General features: G+C 45.4%; 1 non-coding gene across 1 annotated transcript; it reads left to right on the top strand.

Annotated features, from left to right (window-relative positions):
• Nucleotides 1-244: 244 nt before the first annotated feature.
• Nucleotides 245-319, top strand: Trnat-agu (transfer RNA threonine (anticodon AGU)). The gene has a single exon. It is a non-coding gene; the product is annotated as a tRNA-Thr (tRNA).
• Nucleotides 320-10,330: the final 10,011 nt, after the last annotated feature.

Raw genomic sequence — 10,330 nt, forward strand, 5'->3', positions numbered from 1 at the left:
CCTAATTTCCTATTCTGATTCGCTACATGCATAGCGAGGGCCTCTGTTCTGGCAGTCTTGGTGCCTTAGGAAGCTTAAGAGTGTTCAACGTCTCGACATGTCATAGACACTCCAGTAACGGCCCCGGATTAAAATTAAGGTCCCCTTCACCCCGAGAAGTCCGAGTGGCGCTGGCTCCACCCCCGAGCAGAGGAAACAAAAATACCTAAACATAAATACCCCAGACAGTGGAGAGGAAAATCGCCCCGCCGTCAGCGTAGTGGTTATCGCACCAGACCAGTATTCTGGAGGTCGTGGGTTCAGATCCCACCTGGCGGGCATATTTTCTACACTTTCTTTCTTTTCAAAATTGTTTATCTGTTTGAATGACGTGCCAGATCCTCCCCTTTGTTTTCCAATGTTTTCTTGACTGCCAACTGTTATTTCTGTGTAATTTTCAACGAGCTCCTAATTTCCTATTCTAATTCGCTACATGCATAGTGAGGGCCTCTGTTCTGGCAGTCTTGGTACCTTAGGAAGCTTAAGAGGGTTCAACGCTGGTCGACCACTCTCGACATGTCGTTGACACTCGAGTCACGGCCCGGGGGGTAAAAAGAAGGTCCCCTTCACCCCGAGTAGTCCGAGTGGTGCTGTCTACCACCCCCAAGCACAGGAAACAAAAATACCTAAACATAAATACCCCAGAATGGGGAGGGAAAAATCTCCCCGCCGGTAGCGTAGGAGTTATCGCACCATACCGGTATTCTGGAGGTCGTGGGTTCTGATCCCACCCGGCAGGCATTTTTCCTCCACTTTCTTTTTTTCTTCCCAAAATTCCTTATCTGTTTCAATGACCTACCATATTCTCCCCTTTGCTTTTCTTGAGTTCCAACTGTTATTTCAGAGTAATTTTCAACGAGCTCCTAATTTCCTGTTCTAATTCGCTATGTATACATAAATATATATATATATATATATATATATATATATATATATATATATAAAGGAAAGAAAAACGTCGTACAATTAGTAAAAGCACGATTGTTGCCAACGTTTCAGCAAAGAAACTTGCTTTCGTCAGGGCAATCTCTCGCCTTGCTGGCACGGTTTATATAGGGGTTGGTCTCCAGGTGAGAGGAGAGAAGGAAAATAAGAAGTGATAATGAGCAAGCGGATTGGTTCGGGAGTAGGTCGGGGAAGATATTGAGGTGGAAAGAAAGTTGTTTGGTTTGACCCGCGAAGTAGGTCACAGGGAAGTCAGCCGGGGGTTGATATTCCGGGAATTTTCTGAGAGAATGCATGACAGGGTGTTTGTTGATTCCCCGCACGGCATACCGAAAGATTCGCAGAACTACCGGAAGCAGAACAGGCGGTGAGAGTGGGGTCCCTATCAGAAACTATGTGCAAGCATCAGGTCAAAAGAGAAGAGGGGAATAACTAGGTCAAGGAAAAAAAGACAAAAAGTACAAAAAAGGAAGAAAAGAACAGGAACGTAAACTACACAAACCCGCACACAACAGAAAAAGCAATAACCCGACAAATGAAAAGGCACGTGTCGTCCACGGCAACATTCCTGGAACAGGCCTGTCCTGAAACTCAAAAAAATTCCCCGCATTTCCCCGAGGGGAAGAATGTGAAAGTGCGAATGCACGAGTTGAATTTGCGCGGTTCGGTAAGTTCGCGAAAGAGATCACACACACACACACAACTACAAAGAAAGAAAGATGCATTTATTCACAGACATTTATTTGTGTTGTCGTTGTACTTGATTGCTAGAGCGGATCTCAGCTTTGAAATTTCGTGTCAGTACTCCTTTAAGCGGGTGCATTAGCCCTTCTCACGCCCGATTCCTGGCCAATCCCCCACGTGGGTATGTGCCATGTCAGCGGCCAGCCAGCGCGCGCCCATCACCCCCCGTTGCTAGGGAAGACGAGGAGTGCGCGCACCCGCAGCTGTTGCTATGCGGACTACGGCGGTGGACGATTCAGGCTCGCTTAAGAAGTGCATTCGCACTTAAAACGAAAAGGTAGAGTTAGAGTGATGTACGGGGCACAAGGCAAAGCGGAGCCAAAAAAAGACAAATAAAAGAAGTAACATGAAATTTCAAAAGCAAAGGTTTGAGGGATGCGGGCGCGTACTAAGCTGGAAGCTCAGGAATGAAAACAAAAGGACTTAGGTGACCAGGATAAGATGAAAGAGAGGGGTCATAGTCTTTGGATCAGGTATATCCAAGACAATGCCTAATGCCGCATTCCATGTGAATATTGCAAGGATCCAAGTTGCCCCCCGACGCATTATTTCCAGCAGGTTCCATGGAGCTGAATTTGTGAAAAAATAGGATTCTCGGTATTTCCTGTCCCTAGAAGACTTAAAATTTGACTGTACTATATATAACTTAAGGTCATCAAAATTGTGGCCTGGTTGGTTGAAATGCTGCACTACACCTATGGAGGATTTCGTAAGAGTATCTGCCTGGTGACCATTAAGACGTAGGCTCATAGGTTGACTGGTTTCACCTATATACGGTTTGTGGCACATTGAGCATTCCAACCTATACAAAATGTTGGATGAGGTGCATGTAAAACTTGAAATAATCTTGTGGACATAATTACTGGCTGTTCTTTTTACAATGCAGTCTATCTGCAGGTGCCTGCAAGTCTTGCATCTGGAACGAGAGCAGCTGGCTATGACTGGTTGCTTTGAAGGCCACGTTTTAGCATATACTAAAATATCTTTTATATTCCGGTTTCTTCGGAAGGTAACCCTTGCTGCTTCCGGGAAAGTCTTTTTAAGTCGGTTGTTACTGGCTAAAATAGGGTAGTACTTCCGCAATATATTGTTTATGTTTGTCATGGTGTTTGATAATTCAGTTATTAGGGCAGGCGGCCTGGCGCTTTCGTTTTGTCGCTGTTTGTTGAGCACGTCATCCCTTTTGAGATTAGACACACGTTGGTACGCATGATCAAGCGAGCTTTTGGGGTGGTTCCTGTTCATAAGGGTGGACTAGAGTTCATAGGTGCTCTACGTAGTTGCTGTCATCACTGCATATTCTTCTAAGCCTGGTGGTTTGTCCTACAAAGATCCCTTGCTTGCAGTGTCTTGGGTGATGGCGTTTATAATCTAGGTACTGATACCTGTCTATTGGTTTTCTACCCTAGTGAAAATGTTCAACTGGGAATCCAACTGGTCCCAACTGGTGCCAGTTAAACTGGGTTATGGAACAATTCCCAGTAGGGACCAGTTGCAACTGGTCCCAACTGGGAATCTCAGTTAGGACCAGTTGCAATAAATCCCAGTTGGGACCAGTTGAAACTGGTCCCAGTTGGGACCAGCTGCAGGTGGAACAGCTGGGAATGGCCGCAACTGGTCCCAACTAGGACCAGTTGCGGCCATTCTCGCCTTCTACACTTGCAGCTGATCTCCGGCACTCCCCGTTCCACAATCATCTGCAGCGGGACGTTTCTCCCAACTGCACTTGACTGCGCAACCAGGTAGCAACAACAAATGGCACAAGGCAGCAGAGCTTCTTTGGTGTCATTTATTAAAACTGCATCAATATAGATCCTCCTCATTGCTTCCTTGGCTCAGAACGATCTTTTCACTCTGCTTCGATGGTGTCCCCGTATCAGCAGGCGAGGGCGAGGTGGAAGAATGGCTTGCACTTGTCCTCAGCATCCGCCCCCTAGGCTCCGGTCTCTGAAAATGTGTAATTTGGCAATTTAGATATGCAGCATGACAACCAGTAATTGCTCTGACAAAATTACAATGCAAGGTGACCATAGAAGTAAAGGCGCTTTAACAATGCCATGAACATTTTTTGTTTTCAATGCGACCTCTTCGGCATGCACCTCCCAAGCACACAGTTTCATTACTGTAAACTTGTGAGTGTATGTACGCATGTATGTATGTGTGTGTGTGTACACACACAAACACACAGTTCAAACTCAATTGACCCTCCCTTTGCTGAAAGGCTTCACACAGTGTCAATTACTGAACCCCTACACAAGTGTTGGAATTTCCTTTTGCAAATGCATAGCTGCATGGTGATTATTAAATCCATGTCAACCAAAATTACCATCATACACAAAAAACACCACGCTTTTACGTGGCACAGACAGAGACCTAGCTGCTAAAGCATTAGCAAATTCAGAATTCCTCCGTCTGATTGAAGAGAAACGATTTTAGGCCCACAACACTGGTCATTAGCATTACTTATCAGCTCCTGATTACCGGGTAGGAGAAAAAAGCCTTTAAGGCCTGCATCACGTTACTTTTGTTCACTGTAACCAGCAAACATCGCTGAAAAGTGTGAGATCTATAGCTGAAAGGAGAAAGATTACGAAGTGTAAGACTTCCTGCCCTCATGAAGGCCACGAAACAGAAGCCGGTGACAGCAATTGGAAGTGGAGTTCAGGTTAATAATCCCTCTAACCAGACGTTATTTTTTGTGCTGCCATGTCCCTGCTTGCTTCCTTCTCTTGAGTTATGTGCACCTTATCCAAGACCACTGTATTTCCTTGATGTCCACTTCTAAAATATTGTAAGAAACATAAGAAAATTTATTTCCCCGCAGCTACGAAAAACTTTCGTTTTTGTGTAAACTGGCCTATGAGTAAACCAAGCGACTCATGATTAAACGCCATTTGACGAACTGGCCATAAACTCCTTAGAATAGTGGTGACCTAGACGAGTCCTCCACAAAAACTTTACCCTAACCGCAATAAGCACTACCAGGGCAAGTCAGCCGTTTTTGTTTCTTGTACTGATAGGTGCACAAGCAAGGCGTTCTAGGACATCGTTTCATTGTGCCACATCCACACATCAACCCCACCTAGAAGATAAAAACACACCATTCATTGCATTCAGTTTGACCTAACGACAACTTGCACGTGATGCAAAACTAATAAATTAAGGCAAGCTTGAAAGCCGAAAGCACGAGTTATTTTTGATGTAGAACAGCAATACTTTTTTATGCACAGAACAGGCAAGCTTAAAAAAATGTGCCTCCTTAGTTTATTATTAAAATAAATTTAGTTTTTCGAATATTATGGTAGTGCTGAGGACCGTGATCCAATGGACCACAATAGGCGCTTGATAGGGTCTGTGCTCTCTGCTGCAAGGCACGTGTAAAAAAACGCTTTGTCTAAAAGTACGTTGGACGTACCCTGATCTCTGAATCTAAACATACGTCGGACGTACCCGATACCCAGAGGCTAAAGAAACGTATAGCGGGCTTGGCCAGTACAGGCTTGTCGGGCACCACCACGGTGTTCTCTGAGCCACACGTACCAATTTTTGCTGTTACACAATGCAGAGGGCCTTTACATTTGTCAGCGGACCTAAAATGACTGTGCACTGCAGAGAAGCTTTCTGGTTCCCTTTGTAAATTAAGTCTGTTGCCATGGAGGAAGAGCCGCCCATGTGATCTGATGCGATTTACACTGGACGAGATTACCATAATGCAGGGGTGCCTAATGTAGAATAAATTCTGAACGGGACATCGGTCGCACGCTTGTTCATCACGTTGGGCGTCTTTTAGCAGCGCGATTCAGCGTCACTTCGTGTCGACGAGGTACTGATATCACCTCGAGCTTCTGAATCAAAGTCCTAGGTTTGAGTCCTCCTCCCCCCAACTTTTTGAGACAACCAACATTGCTGCACCTTTTTCTGTCATTTTACAAGATGGACTGCAGTGCTATGTGTCATGCTGCTTTCATAACACGAAGCACTGCAACAATCACTTGCTTTTTGATGGCTGATGGGGATTGGTATTATTGAGTTATAGTCCACACAGCAAGAACAAAACAGTTTAAAATTCGGGAATCCAGCCAGTCATTCTTCTAGGGATTGGAACCGAGGACTTTTGTTCAGAACCTTGAGGCGGTACCTAGTCGCCACGAATCCATGCGGAATTGCGCTGCTAAGAGAAGCCCAACAAGATGGAGAATCATGCCACCAATCTCCGTGTATGGGAATGTACTACCTGTTCTATATCTGGCACCCCTGCAATACGGTAATTCCGTAAGGTGTAAATCGCATGGGATCACACGGGAGGCTCTTTCTGCGTGGCAGCTGATTTGCATTTACAGAGAAAACCACAAAGCTTCTCCGTAGTGCGCAGTCTTTCCAAGTCAGCGGAGGCATGTAAAGGCGTGTTGCATCGTACTACAGCAAAAATTAGTATATGCGAATCAGAATACGCCTGCGAGTGCGTGCGACAGGCCTGTGCTGGCATCCACAGGCGAAGCCCGCCGTACTTTTCTTTGCCCTCTGGGTATCGCGCACGTCCGACGTATCGTAAGATTTTATGGGGCAGCGTACGTCCGACGTATCGTTAGATTCTAGGATCGGCGTACGTCCGACCTACCTTTAGATACAGCGTCAAAAAAACATACCTAGGACGTGTGGTTTCTGAAAATAAAATCAAAATAAAGTAAAATTTAAGTCAACTTCATGAGCGGTCGCCGGTGCAATTCAGAACGAAAGCGCGTAGAAAACACGTTTGTTGAGCACAGTATATTTGTAGAACTAAAGTTCAAGCAGCAAGTACCACTTAAATGGCCAGTTCATGATAGTCACGCGCACAAAAAAAGAAAAAAACAGAGACACATACCTGCACTGTCAAGAGTCCAGCCGAGGCAAAATCCTTTGTCCCTCAGTCTTATTCAACTTGCGATAGCTGCACCTTGCTGGGGAAAAATCCTTGAGGCCTCAAGCACAACTTGCTTGTTATAGAGCTTATGCATATAATCTATAGTGCTCACACGAAATATTTAAACGTAGGCTATCAGAGAACAGTAGCGTTACCATGATTACTGCGATCACGTTTTACCTGTACGGCGGCATTTGCCTTTGTAGGAAACTACAGAAACCCCTCGACTAAAATTTTGAATAAATATGTCATTTAACATTTAATTAGCCCAACAAAAGGTCAAAAATTACAGAATGCAATATTTTTTAGGTTTGTTTAAAATATAAATTGTACACCAGTTTGTTACTTGGATACACGATGATTGAACGCCTCTAAAACGGCTAACTCAACATCGTAGTGGCGTATCAAAATGGACGCTACTGTGGCTCATAAACATGACGGAAAGAAAAGATTTTCCTCCATGCTCATAAATGTAGTTCATAAAAATCACACGTTGAAGGCACTCTTAATGACGGGGTTTTTCTGCCACGGCAGTTGTGGCCGCGACATCTGCACTTTTGTCTGCTACCTGTTTCCAGCTGGCGTTCCTCGCGATTATGCTTGAATTCGCTTGTTCCCGGTAAAAGCGCTCTTGCCTAATTTGCATTCCCGCACATCAAGAAAAAAAATTTTCTGGCGCGACGCAGGCGTCGTGAAATCTCCCCACTATCCGAAACTCTAAATCCCTGCAGCGCGCCTCTCATCTACCGTGCTCACAAGACCGTCCTTCGCCGTCGCGACCGTCCCTCTCGCGGCCCTAGGACGGCCGTCTCGATCGCCAGCGCGCCCCTACACCATAGCGTCGACTGGGTGTTGCGGAGTTGTGCTGGAAGAAAAGTATAAATGGATGAGGACACAGGAGGAGAAGTTAAGAGGTATGATAATTTACAAAGCCGAAGGAGGAGAAAATAATATGCAACGGCAGGAAACGGTGAGAGAGTTCGGGCCACCCGCCGGTGCGCGAGAACGGCAATTTTACAACGTCTGATTTTGTTAATTAAGGGTACCTCGGGTTAAAAGCTGCTTTGTAAAAGCTTGCGCGAGAACGGCAATTTTACGACGTCTGATTTTGTTAATTCAGAATACCTCGGGTTAAAAGCTGCTTTGTAAAAGCTTGCGCAAATTCAGAGGAAACAATGATCTGTAACATTATACATTGATTCTACATTCGATAAGCATGCCTACCAGATAAGACCAGCCGAAGTCCAACTGGGAAAAGTTGGCCCCTTTCAGATTCCCAGTTGGGACCATGCCTCCCAACTGGGACCAGTTGTCCCATTTCAACTTCCCAACTAGGACCAGTCGCCTCCCAACTGGGACCAGTTGCCCCCTTTCAGCTTCCCAACTCGGACCAGTCGCCTACCAACTGGGACCAGTTAGTTCCCCCCTGGGACCAGTTAGTTCCCCAATGGGACCAGTTGATCCCAGTTAAGACCAGCTGAAAGATTTTCACTAGGGTAATAAGCGTGGTATTAAGTTTACCGTTATCTAGAATGACGGTAGTATCTAGGAAGTTCACTTCATTTTCAGAATACTGGCAGGAGAATTTAATAGTCGGATGCGAAGAATTGAGATGAGATATAAACGTTTCTAGAGTCGCGCGACCATGTTCCCAAATCATGAAGATGTCGTCTACGTAACCCGCCGTGGTGGCTCAGTGGCTAAGGCGTTGCGCTGCTCAGTGAGAGGTCGCGGGTTCGATTCCCGGCCGTGGCGTCCGCTTTTCTGGTGGAGGCGAAAAGCAAAAACGTCCGTGCGTTCGAGATTCGGGGCACGTTAAAGATCCCCAGGAGGTCAAAAATAGTCCGGAGCCCTCCACTACGGCGCGCCTCATCGCCTGCGTTGCGTCTGCGCGTTAAACCCTATACCATCAAATCGTCTATGTAGCGGAGGTAAACCTGATGTTTATGCGGAAAAGAGCTTAACAGGGTGGCTTCAAGTTGCCGCATGAAAATATTGGCATAGGTCGGCGCGAATGGAGTACCCTTTCCGGTTCCAAAACCTTGCAAAAAGTAAGAAGAGTCAAATTGAAAATAATTGAGAGTTAAAACTGGTTTTAACAAAGTTATGTACACTTCTGGCGCATGTTGGTGCAGGTTCTCTCATAGAGCTTTTGAAATAGCTTCTATTCTTTCGACGAAAGGGATGTTTGTATACAATGCGGCAACGTCAAGAGTAACAAGGAGGGTTCTACGGGGTAGGCGCCCACCTTTATTTATCTCTTCTATTATGCGGAGGAAGTGGGGGGTGTCCTGAACGAATGAGGGAAGAAAAGCCAGGATGTCGGATAGGTGATGATTCAAAAACAGAGATAGTGCTTCGGCTGGGGTATTGTTATTCGAAACTATGGGTCTGCCAGGAATGTCGGCAGTGAACAATAATTCTACGGGGACTTTATGAACTTTTGGGAGGAGGTAAAAACGTCCTGCATGCTTATTATTCGGTTTCATGAAATTTAAGTCAGTAGTCGTTATTAATTCTCTAGATCGTAGATCTGTGAGGCTCTGAAGGATTTTTAGGCTCTATTCCTGGCTCGGATCATTATCTAAGGGCTTGCAGTGGCAAGGGTTACTCAGCTGCCTATAACCCTCATCTTTGTATTTTCCCATAGGTAAAACAACTACGCTACCGCCTTTGTCGGCTGGCTTTAACACTATGTCGGTTCTGGCTGATAGGCTATTCAGGGTAACTTCTTCCGACGGAGTTAGGTTCTTGCGCTTGTGTGATCGCTTAGTGTTTGCCAATATTTCTCTTGATACTGATTTTAAGTACAGATCTAATTCTGGAGATTGACCTACATCTGGAGTCCAAGTGCTAGGATGGTGGAGGGTGCATTCGTTAATGTCAGTTTGGTCCTGCTTTTCTGCAAAAAACTCGCTTACTCTCATTCTCCGAGAAAATTTAGTGAGATCTCTATGTAACTCGTATTCATTCACAATGTTAATTGCGGGACAGAAAGTTAGACCTCATTCTAGGATACCTTTTTCGTCAGTTGTTAGTGTTTTGGAAATGTCAATGACGGTTCAGGGGCAGGTAGCGAGGGAGCTCGTTCTTTCTATAGGATTATTGGCTGGGGGAGGAGGTTCTACTAAAGCAATCTCTGTATCGAGGGGGAACATTACAATACCTAATACTCCATAGTCCGGGCTATTGAGAGGCTGATTTTCTACAGTGCAAGCTGTATTTCGCGGGAGAAGCTGGTCGCGTTGAAACGGGTTGAGAAGCTGGTCGCGTTGAATTACTAAGATCACTTTCCTTACGATTTATAAAAATACTGAAATCTAGTTTCTCCTGCTCCGATAGCGAAAGAGCTTCAATCTGGTCGTTGAAGAGGCTGAGTTGGCTAGTACAGTGGTCTCTAAGAATTTCTAGGAGGGAAAACGAAGCATTATTGCGAATACCTTGCCACCTGGCAGCTAGTTCAGGAGGGAGCTCACCAAGGGAACAAAAAACTTTTAGGCGAAGGCGTTTGGGGATCTTTTTGCTTTGGAGATACGAGGAGTACGTTTTCAGATTAAATCTGCAGTTGGTTTGTTTGCCGGCTAGTTTTCGAGCTTTGAGGAAAGAGCGGGATTTAGGGGTTGGAGCGTCCGGTCTACTCGGTGGTAGTCATTTGTGTTTGTTTCGAGCAGACCTCCGGGGTGATACTTTTTTGCTTGG

This window comes from Haemaphysalis longicornis, unplaced genomic scaffold, assembly GCF_048455015.1.
Source record: "Haemaphysalis longicornis isolate Haplotype H1 unplaced genomic scaffold, Haemaphysalis longicornis Haplotype H1 scaffold_3, whole genome shotgun sequence".
NCBI lineage: Eukaryota > Metazoa > Arthropoda > Arachnida > Ixodida > Ixodidae > Haemaphysalis > Haemaphysalis longicornis.